The following is a 12500-nucleotide window of genomic DNA, read 5'->3' as shown; positions in this document are numbered from 1 at the left end:
CATCAGGCTGGCTGGCTCTCTCTCTCTCTCTTTCCCTCCTCACTGCTTTTCCTTCCACCTCTTCTCTCCTTTACTTCCTCTCTCTCTCTCTCTCAACTACGATTCTACATCCTTTCCACTGCACTTCTTCGTGACCAGCACCATATTCCAGCCTTAATCTATTTTTTTCCACATCTCAACAATCAAGACGGAGATGGCAACGCTGAAGTCTACGGGGCAAAAACCCAGCAGTGGATCCGCCCGGTTATATCAGTGCCACCACGTGAAGGCGCCAGCGATTTTTAGCACAGTACCCCCTTATTCATGTCTCCCATTTTCTTTTTCTTTTTTTTTCATTTTTTGGCTGTCTATACACGATTTTTATTCATTTTAAGTACATCTCGTGGTGAAGGGGTTAATTAGATATAATTAACCTATCTCTAATCCTTCTAATCCACGTCTAATCCTTCTAATCCACGTCTAATCCTTCTAATCCATAAATCTATCTTTTATATCTCTCTCTATAACCTAGATTTTCTTTTACTTAGTGGAGTGAAATGTGGTGGGAGGAATCCGTAGAGTTTATTGATTATTATTATTATTATTATTATTATTATTATTATTTTAAGTTTTTGCTGTTATATTTCTCTCTCTCTCTCTCTCTCTCTCTCTCTCTCTCTCTCTCTCTCTCTCTCTCTCTCTCTCTCTCTCTCTCTCCAAATTCTCAGTCTTTAACCTTTACTCTCTTCATTATCATTCCATTAATCCGATTTGTCTATCTACATTTACCAAGCTATCTATTATATGCATCTATCAGTCTATTTATCTATCTATCTTCAATATACTTTCTCTCTTTTCCTCAACTTCCGGTATCTCTCGCTTTCTCTTTTTCTCTTTAATTTCTCTCCCTCCCTCACCCGATGTAGCCATTTCTTATTCTCTCTCTCTCTCACTTCCTCCCTCCCCTCCCTCTCTCAGCCGTTCATTCGACGATCAATCTCTCTCTCTCTCTCTCTCTCTCTCTCTCTCCCTCCCTTCCTCTCTCTCTCCATACTGTATATACCTACCTACCTACCTCAGTTTAATCATGTATACCTACTTACCTACCTACCTACCCACCCATCTATCTATCTGTCTATCTATTGGTGACTACAATGTATCTATCTATATATCTATGCACCAGTATATCTCATTCACCTTCTCTCTCTCTCTCTCTCTCTCTCTCTCTCTCTCCTGCGTGAGGTTGAGCAAGGCAGCTTTAACTGTGGACTGCATTCGTACTCTCTCTCTCTCTCTCTCTCTCTCTCTCTCTCTCTCATACTTCCTTTCTCCATCATTCCTTATTCCTCTTTTCGCTTCCAATCTCTCTCTCTCTCTCTCTCTCTCTCATGGTTCTTGTCAATTCTTTCTCTTTCACATACTCCCATTCTCCCTATCTATCTATCTATCTCTATTTATCTATTTATCTATCTACCTATCTATCTATCAGTCTATCTATCTCTTATTTTCAACCATTCATTCTTTTTCCCTGCCTACGCATCTATCGATTTATCTATCTATATATCTCTCCATGCCTACCTACCCACTTACCTACCTACCTACGTGCCTACTTACAATGTCATGTATACTACCTACCTACCTACTTACCAGCCTATATATTCCTACCTACCTACTTACCAGGCTATATATTCCTACCTACCTACCTACCTACTTACCAGCCTACATATTCCTACCTACCTACTTACCAGCCTATATATACCTACCTACCTACCTACTTACCAGGCCATATATTCCTACCTACATACCTACTTACCAGCCTATATATTCCTACCTACCTACCTACCTACTTACCAGGCTATATATTCCTACCTACCTACCTACCTACTTACCAGGCTATATATTCCTACCTACCTACCTACCTACTTACCAGGCTATATATTCCTACCTACCTACCTACCTACTTACCACGCTATATATTCCTACCTACCTACCTACCTACTTACCACGCTATATATTCCTACCTACCTACCTACTTACCAGCCTATGTATTCCTACCTACCTACTTACCAGGCTATATATTCCTACCTACCTATCTACTTACCAGCCTATGTATTCCTACCTACCTACTTACCAGCCTATGTATTCCTGCCTACCTACTTACCAGGCTATATATTCCTACCTACCTACCTACCTACTAACCAGGCTATATATTCCTACCTACTTACCAGCCTATGTATTCCTGCCTACCTACTTACCAGCTTATATATTCCTACCTACATACCTACTTACCAGCCTATGTATTCCTGCCTACCTACTTACCACGCTATATATTCCTACCTACATACCTACTTACCACGCTATATATTCCTACCTACATACCTACTTACCACGCTATATATTCCTACCTACATACCTACTTACCAGCCTATGTATTCCTGCCTACCTACTTACCAGCCTATATATTCCTATACCTACCTACCTACATGCCTACCTACCTACCTACCCTAATTCACATTTTATTTATCTATCTAAGGATTTATCTATCAATATATTCAATTACACTGAATCGACCTCTATTTTATCTATCTATCTATCGCCATTTTCTATCTACCCAGTTTCCATTAATCCAGTCTATCTATCTGTCTATCATCTATCTATCTATCCATGTCTATCTATCCATTTATATATACATCTCTGTCTATCTACCTATCAATGTCTATCAATCAATCTATCTATCTATCTATCTATTTGCTTTTCCATACATTATATCTATCATTCTCTCAATCCATATCTATCTATCTATCTATCTATGTACTTTTAACATTTTATTAATATTTGTTTGCTCTCTCTCTCTCTCTCTCTCTCTCACAGCATCGCAGTATGTGAAGATAGATATATACAGACAGACAGATATAACGAGAGAGAGAGAGAGAGAGAGAGAGAGAGAGAGAGCGTCCTCATACGATACCCACGCTAAGAATAAATCAAAAGCGAGAATATGTTTACGTGTTTCAAATCTCAGAAGTCCTTTGCCTGAGCCCCAGCAACCCTCCCACACACCCTCGCATGTCACCACTTGGGCTCTGATGTCGAACCGTCCATACTGAATATTTTAGGGAACTTGATCGTTCACTGCAATGTTTAAGGTATTTTATTACTGTAGTAGTAGTAGTAGTCTAATGATTTTCGAAGGCGGTGCTTAATTCCCGTAGACTTTATCGACTTTTGCGAAAGTACACCACACCACCACCACACCACACCACACACCATACCACACCCTGCCACACCACACCACATCACCCTCCTACACCACACCACCACCACACCACACCATAGGGCCTGAAGTTCCCGCATTTATCTTCTTTAATTTTGCAACAGACAGACAATTCCTCTCTCCCTCAATATACGTCTTTCAGTAATGAGGGAAATAATAGACAGAAAATTCACCTGGTTCTGTCTGTCTATCTATCTATCAATCTATCTATTAGCCTTCCTACCTGCCTATCTATCTATCTATCCGATCTATCTATTTACGGTACCTATCTTTATCTGTCTACCTCTATATCTATCTACCTACCTTTCTGTCTGTCTATCTATCTATTTATCTAACTACTCAAGGGAAATCCATTAATCTATTTGTTTCACTTGGTCCTCAGCCCCCCCTCTCTCTCTCTCTCTCTCTCTCTCTCACACACACACACACACATACACACACCTTTTAAATCTCTGTCTGTCTTTCTGTGTCTGTCTGTCTGTCTGTCTCTCTAATCTTCCTCTTTCCTCTCCCCTCTCTCCATCCCTCTCATCCCCACCTCTCTCACTCTCTCCCTTTGTAATCCGTCCCTCCCTCCCCACTCTCTCTCTCTCTCACACCTTTTAAATCTCTCTCTCTCTCTCTCTCTCTCTCTCTCTCTCTCTCTCTCTCTCTCTCTCTCTCTCTCAATCCCTCCCTCCCTCAACATTCTCACACCTTTTAACTCTCTCTCTCTCTCTCTCTCTCTCTCTCTCTATATATATATATATATATATATATATATATATATATATATATTACAGATAAACAGATACCATGAATACGAATAGATAAAGCACATATACAGATAGATAGAAAGATAGATATATAGATAGATAGACAGACAGACATTTATTTACTAATTTACCTCCATCATCTCAAACTTTCTCTCTCCCCCTCCCCTCTCAAACTCTCCCTCCCCCTCTCCCCCCTCAAACTCTCTCCCTCCCCCTCCCCCCCTCAAACTCTCCCTCCCCCTCCCCTCTCAAACTCTCCCTCCACCTCCCCCCTCAAACTCTCCCTCCCCCTCCCTCCCCTCAAACTCTCCCTCCCCCTCCCCCCTCAAACTCTCCCTCCCCCTCCCCCCCTCAAACTCTCCCTCCTCCTCTCTCCCCCCTCAAACTCTCCCTCCCCCTCTCTCCCCTCTCAAACTCTCCCTCCCCCTCTCTCCCCTCTCAAACTCTCCCTCCCCCTCCCCTCTCAAACCCTACCCCCCTCCCCCTCAAACTCTCCCTCCCCCTCCCTTCCCTCAAACTCTCCCTTGCCCTCCCCTTTCAAACTCTCCCTCCCCTCCCTCCCTCTTTCCCATTCTCTCCCTCCTCTCTCCCCCTTCCCCCTTAAACCCTCCTTCCCTCCCTCCCCGGCAATGTCCAACTACAAAAAAAGGAGAAAAAACTCAGCCCTAATAATGCAACCAATCATGTGCCAACAAGGTCCCTAAAAATCGGATGGGGTCCCTGTTCCCTCTCGGTTTTCGATCCTCGGGGGGAAAGGCCAAAAATTCCTGGGCTTTTTTTTTTTTTTTTTTTGCAATTTGGTAAAAGTGATTATGTTAAAAATGGGGCTATATTTGAGAGAGAGAGAGAGAGAGAGAGAGAGAGAGAGAGAGAGAGAGAGAGAGAGAGAGAACCTTAATGAAAGAAAACTAATAATAATAATAATAATAATAATAATAATATAATAATAATAATAATAATAATAAATAAATAAATAAAATCAAAGGAAAAAAAACATTTCTTTTGTTTTTTTCCAAACTGAAAAAAAACTGACTCAATCGGATACGTTTATGTGAAGCTACAGAGCGTGGTGAATGTTTTGGGCGTATCCGATAGAGCCAGGATTCCGGGGGCTTGAATGGTGGGTGAATGGAAGTGTGGCCCATTGGACTGAGCAAATTTGGGCTGTCTGGACACTGCTACTCCTCACCCTGCCCTAAGGTGCTGGAGGTCCGGATGATGATGATGATGATGATGATGATGATGATGATGATAATAATGATGATGATGATGATGATGATTGATGATGATGATGATGATAAATAAAGGAAGTAAAAGAAAATAGGGTGTTCGACTCTGGGTGGTTCTCTCTCTCCCCCCCCCTCTCTCTCTCTCAAAATCTATAAAAGCTCAGTCGGTAGAGAGGTGGCCTGCAGTCCTGACGGACCCAGGTTCGAATCCTGGCTGGGGCAGGGAACAGTTTAAGGATTTGAATTTCATTAAATCAGGCTTTACTGATCTACCAGAAGACCCGCCGACATGTCGTAAAAATACCCCCGCTAATACCAATACACCAGTCCTGTATGAGACAGCCCTAGCATGTATTCAATATGGACGGTGGGTGTTAGCGCCGAAGTGGTGACATGTAGAGGTGTATGGTATGTAGGAGGACTGCTGGGCCTTGATAGCAGGCTGTGAAGCCTATGCCCAGAGTCGGACACATAAAAAAAAAAAAATAATAATAAAATAAAAAAAACACCAACAGATACAAAAAAAAAAACGAAAAAAACATGAACCTGAAAAAACAGAGAAAAACAAGAAAATAAAAACAACAAAAAAACACGGACTAAAAAAAAATCAAAATCTTCAAATAAATCGCTTTTGAAAAATCCATTAAATAAAATCCGCTGCTCCTATAGCCCACTCAGGCAAATAATAATAATAATAATAATAATAATAATAAGAAGAAGAAGAATCATAATGTGAGTTACCGTTCAAATAAAGAAAATAAAGAAAACGTAAAAAGAAAATAAAGAAAACGTAAACAAATAAAGAAAAGAAAATAAAGAAAACGTAAAAAGAAACTAAAGAAAACGTAAAAGAAAATAAAGAAAACGTAAAAAGAAAATAAAGAAAACGTAAAAAGAAACTAAAGAAAACGTAAAAGAAACTAAAGAAAACGTAAAAAGAAAATAAAGAAAACGTAAAAAGAAACTAAAGAAAACGTAAAAAGAAAATAAAGAAAATAAAGAAAACGTAAAAGAAAATAAAGAAAACGTAAAAAGAAACTAAAGAAAACGTAAAAGAAAATAAAGAAAACGTAAAAAGAAAATAAAGAAAACGTAAAAAGAAACTAAAGAAAACGTAAAAGAAAATAAAGAAAACGTAAAAAGAAAATAAAGAAAACGTAAAAAGAAAATAAAGAAAACGTAAAAGAAAATAAAGAAAATAAAGAAAAAGGAAAAAGAAACTAAAGAAAACGTAAAAGAAAATAAAGAAAACGTAAAAAGAAAATAAAGAAAACGTAAGAAAATAAAGAAAACGTAAAAAGAAAATAAAGAAAACGTAAAAGAAAATAAAGAAAACGTAAAAAGAAAATAAAGAAAACGTAAAAAGAAAATAAAGAAAACGTAAAAAGAAAATAAAGAAAACGTAAAAAGAAAATAAAGAAAACAAAGAAAATAAAGAAAACAAAAGAAAATAAAGAAAACGTAAAAGAAAATAAAGAAAACGTAAAAAGAAAATAAAGAAAACGTAAAAGAAAATAAAGAAAACGTAAAAAGAAAATAAAGAAAACGTAAAAAGAAAATAAAGAAAACGTAAAAGAAAATAAAGAAAACGTAAAAAGAAAATAAAGAAAACGTAAGAAAATAAAGAAAACGTAAAAAGAAAATAAAGAAAACGTAAAAGAAAAAAGAAAACGTAAAAAGAAAATAAAGAAAACGTAAAAAGAAAATAAAGAAAACGTAAAAGAAAAGAAAGAAAACGTAAAAAGAAAATAAAGAAAACGTAAAAGAAAAGAAAGAAAACGTAAAAGAAAAGAAAGAAAACGTAAAAGAAAAGAAAGAAAACGTAAAAGAAAATAAAGAAAATATAAAGAAACCGGATGGCATTAAACTGATCCTTTTTATATTAATTTAAAAACAATTAAAGAAAACTGGAAGTGTACACAATTTTCATCCATAATTGTGTATAATAAAAACCAATAATGAAAAAAAAAACTTGAATAGAAAACAACAAAGAGAACGCCATTAAAGGAACAATAAAGAAAACGCGAATAAAGAAAACTGGCTTAGAGACAGGAGGGACTTAAATATATCTAATTAAAGCGAGTGAAAAAAAAAAAACACATTAAATTTCCCAAAAACCAAGAGACAAAATTTATTACTAAAAAAATAAAATGAAAAATAAAACGAAAAATGAAAAATAAAAAAATGAAATAATAATAATAATAATAATAATAATAATAAAATAAAAATAAAAAATAATTAAAATATAAAAATCTTGTCTTCCTGGTGGCTGTGTGTACGTTTTACTCCGTGTACGTGAATGTTCATGTGCGTATGTATGTATGTATGTCGTGTGTGTGGACAGCCTTTTTCGAGAGAGAGAGAGAGAGAGAGAGAGAGAGAGAGAGAGTCATACAAGTCAGATGAGGACGTGGGAAGCCAGGATCAAAAAAACAAAAAAAAAAAAAAAAAAAAAAAAACAATATTAGTTACAAAAATAAATTAAAAAATCTGGAGGGTAATGTTTTTTGTTTTTTTTTCTCAGGTAAAAAAAAAATGGTGGTGAATTTTTCGATAGATAGGGGTTGCTGATAGATAGACTGATAGATAGTGTGATGGTATATGGCTGGATGGACGGATAGATAGACAGGTATACGGATAGATACATGGACGAGTAGATAGATAGACTGCTAGATAGATAGATAGATGGATGGATGGATATAAAGAGATTGCTAGATAGATTGATAGATGTATGGACAGATAGATATAGATAGATGGATAGATGGATATACAGAGATTGCTAGATAGATTGATAGATGTATGGATAGATAGATAGATAAATGGATAGATAGACTGTCAGATAGATACACATTCATAGGTAGATAGATGCATATAAGGGTTGATAGACAGATAGATAGATAAAGACAGACGTTACATAGAGACAGATAGATACATAGATAGACAGACATTAGCTGTGACATACGAACATTATGATTTATATTATGACAGATAGATCGATGGATAGATAGACAGATAGATAGAAATAGAGATAGATAGATTGCGATGACATATCTATTACACTTATTTCCCTTTTCTAACAGATAGATACAAATAGAAATATGGAGATAGATAGATAAACAGATAGATAGACACAAGCATAGACAAGGATAGATACAAACAGATAGCAATATGGAGATAGATAAATAGATAGACAGACAGAAGTAAACAGACAAGGGTGGATACAAATAGATAGAAATATGTAGATAGATAGATAGACAGACAGATAGACAGACAAGAACAGAGATTTGGATGGGATAGACAGACAGACACTTAGAGAATAATAGGGAAGTAAGTGATAGATAGACAGATAGACTGGTAGATAGATGACAAAAAGACTGGCAAAGAAAATACAAGCTGACTGATTACACACACACACACACACACACACACACACACACACACACACACACACACACACACACACACACACACACACACACACACACACGTACACACACACACACACACACGCAAATATCATCCTCTAAATTACTGTTCCATTATTTTCTATATATCAGATCTAGAACTAAATAATAATAATAATAATAATAATAATAGTAATAATAATAATAATAATAATAATAATAATTCTCCTTCATTCCTCTCCTCTCCTCTCTCTCCCCCCTCCCCTTCCTCAATTTCCTTCTTTCTCCTCCCTCTCCTTCCTTCCCCCTTCCTCTCTCTCTCTCTCTCTCTCTCTCTCTCTCTCTCTCTCTCTCTCTCTCACGCAACCCCCCTCCCCCTGTAAACATGTAAACACAGATGATTTACGACTCTATAAATGGGGGGAATAAGGCTCGTTGGATAGACATATATGGGGAGGGGAGGGGAGGAGGGGGAAGGGAGGGGAGGGAAGGTGAATAGGGGAAGGGAAGAGAAAAAGGAAGAGGAAGGGGCAGGAGGTGGGGAGGGGAGGGGAGGGGAGGAGGGGGAAGGGAGGAGAGGGGAGGAGGGGGAGGGGAGGGGAGGAAGAGGGAAGGGAAGGGAAGGGAAGGGAAGAGGAGGGGAGGGAAGGGGAGGGAAGGCTTGGGGAGGAGATGGGGAGAATGAGGTTGGGAGGAGAAGGAGGGGAAGGGGAGGAGGGGAGGGTGTTAAGGAGGGGGTGAGGAAGTAGAGAGAGGAGAGAGGGAGAGGGGGGAGAATAAGGAGGGAGGGAGGGAGGGAGGGGGGAGAAGGAAGGGGGGTGGGAGTACAAGGGAGTTCAATGGAGTACAAAGGAAAGCAAACAACAACAGCCAGAATACTCCTGTCAATGCTGTGTTAGAGATAAAACTATGATATCCAATACTATGAGATACGGATAACAATAGGAAGAGGGGAATATGGAGGGGAGGGGAGGGGGGAAAGGAGGAGGGGAGTGGAGGGAGGAAAGGAGGAGGGGAGAGGAAGGGGGAAGGGAAAAGGAAAGGAGGGGGTAGAATGCTTGTTAATATTGATAGTAAAAGAGGAAGGGTGAGGTTAGCAGAGGGAGAAGGGGGAGAGAAGGGAGGGAGGGAGGGAGGGAAGGAGGGAGGAAAGGGAGAGAAAGAGAGCTAGATTTCTCGTTGATGTGACCTGGAATTATTATACAACGTCCGTGATGCCTATATATCAGAAATTTTGGGGGTGATAAAATAATAATTCAATCCTATTTTATCATTTCATTCTTATTTTATATTTATTTTTGCATATCATTTCACGCACCAGAATAACACACTCCTAGGGCGCTACATCCTTCCCACAGCACTTCTTCGTGACTAGCAATGTGTACTTGGCTCAGATTTTCGTCCTTTTGCAGCTTATTTCACGTACAGTATTATAGTGCTACGGCTCTACACCCTTCCCGTAGCACTTCTTCGTGACTAGCATATTATTTCACGTAACTCAACGGCAGAATAAGTGTTCCGGAATCGAGTTACTTAAGGAACACTACTTAATTTCTTAACCTCTTGCGACACACTTAAAGAAATATTTGTTGTGTCAGAATTGCATACACTTATTGTTGTATTATTATTATTATTATTGTTATTATTATTATTATTACTACTACTACTACCACCACCACCACTACTACTACTATTACTATTATTATTATTATTATGGAAAATGATGAGAGGAAATAATAATTCAGTGCACAGTAACGCGTGTATAAAATCCATCTATCTATAGCCAGACGCGTTAATCCTGTAAGGGGTGGCCACAAACAAATCGCCTCCACGTCGCCTGCCATTTCATTGCCCTTCCCCCAGCTCACACACCCCTCTCTCATATAAGGTAACATGTTGAATATTTTAGTAGTTAAAGAATAATAATAATAATAATAATAATAATAATAATAATAATAATGAGATAAAGATAACTGAGTCTAGTTATATATATTTATTTACTTCACATGGGCTAATTATGAAGGGTATTTGCCTTCGAAAAAAATAATAAAAAATAAAAAATAATAATAAGAACGGAAATAAATAAATAAAAAAGTATATATAAGAGATTTTTTATTTCTAGTGCTATGTAAAAATTTTCATTGATATTTCTTTTAAAAATTATAAAAATGGGTTCCCCCCCCCAAAAAAAATGAAAAAGGTATATCTTGACTAGTAATTAATAAGAAACGCACACCTGTCTTGAGAAACGCAGGTGTCGAAATGTCCGGTTCTGTTACATATGTGGCCACGCGAAGGTCCCCCCAAGGCCAGCTCAGGGATTATGACGTCTGGGTGTAGATAGATAGATAGACAGATAGACATAGATAGACTGACAGATAGATAGAAGTTAATCATCTAGTAACTTCAGATTTGGTCACACTTTCTTCTTTATACATTAAGTCTTGATGTTGACAAGACAAAACAAATGTGTATATGTTGTTGTTGCAAATGTTTATGTTGTTGTTGCAAATGTGTATATGTTGTTGTTGCAAATGTTTATATGCTGTTGCAAATGTGTATATGTTGTTGTTGCAAATGTGTATATGTTGTTGTTGCAAATGTGTATATGTTGTTGTTGCAAATGTGTATATGTTGTTGTTGCAAATGTGTATATGTTGTTGTTGCAAATGTGTATATGTTGTTGTTGCAAATGTTTATATGCTGTTGCAAATGTGTATATGTTGTTGTTGCAAATGTGTTTATGTTGTTGTTGCAAATGTTTATGTTGTTGTTGCAAATGTGTATATGTTGTTGTTGCAAATGTGTATATGTTGTTGTTGTTGCAAATGTGTATATGTTGTTGTTGTTGCAAATGTGTATATGTTGTTGTTGTTGCAAATGTGTATATGTTGTTGTTGTTGCAAATGTTGTTGTTGTTGTTGCAAATGTGTATATGTTGTTGTTGTTGCAAATGTTTATATGTTGTTGTTGTTGCAAATGTTTATGTTGTTGTTGTTGCAAATGTTTATGTTGTTGTTGTTGCAAATGTTTATGTTGTTGCTGTTGCAAATGTTTATGTTGTTGTTGTTGCAAATGTTTATGTTGTTGTTGCAAATGTTTATGTTGTTGCAAATGTGTATATGTTGTTGCAAATGCTGATATGTTGTTGCAAATGTTATATCACCTCAGCAATATATTCAGAGATAGGCAGGTAAGTTCTTATCTCTATCCAATTAACAGTTAAGTCTAAGAGCAGTTTTCTCATCGATTAAGGAAGCTCCCTAACACCTCTTCCTTAGCGATTTATTCTTCAAACGACTTATTAACATCCCCTGGTTTGCTTCTTATATCTTTTCAATATCGACACAGATGGCATAAATAACACACAAGAATATGTTAACGGAGCATGAAATAAATCGCTAAGGAAGAGGTGTTTGGGAACTTACTTAACACCTTTTCCTATCTATCTATCTATTGCCAGACGCCTTAATCCCGTATGGCCACAAACAAATCGCCTCCATGTCACCCTGTCACCCCACCCTTGTCCTAAGCGAGTTATTTTGTTTGTTACTCCTTAATCCCGTAAGGGGTGGCCACAAACAAATCGCCTCCATGTCACCCTGTCACCCCACCTTCTCCTAAGCGAATCATTTTGTTTCTTACCCCTTACTGTCCCTCCCTGTGTTACACAAATCCCTCTGATATCACCATACTCTGCATAGAAAACGTACAGAAGGGTATTAACCACCCATATCCAAAAATAAATCGCTAAGGAAGAGGTGTTAGGGAGAATATATGAATATGAAGAAAAGAAATTCATCCATTTATCTATTTCTCATACATTTTATCTATTACTCTCCTTTACCATAATATTTAA

The sequence above is a fragment of the Coenobita brevimanus genome, chromosome 52 (genome assembly GCF_032717465.1).
Source record: "Coenobita brevimanus isolate Jiangsu-jjx chromosome 52, ASM3271746v2, whole genome shotgun sequence".
Taxonomy (NCBI): Eukaryota; Metazoa; Arthropoda; class Malacostraca; order Decapoda; family Coenobitidae; genus Coenobita; species Coenobita brevimanus.
Note: the sequence above shows the minus strand (reverse complement) of the source record.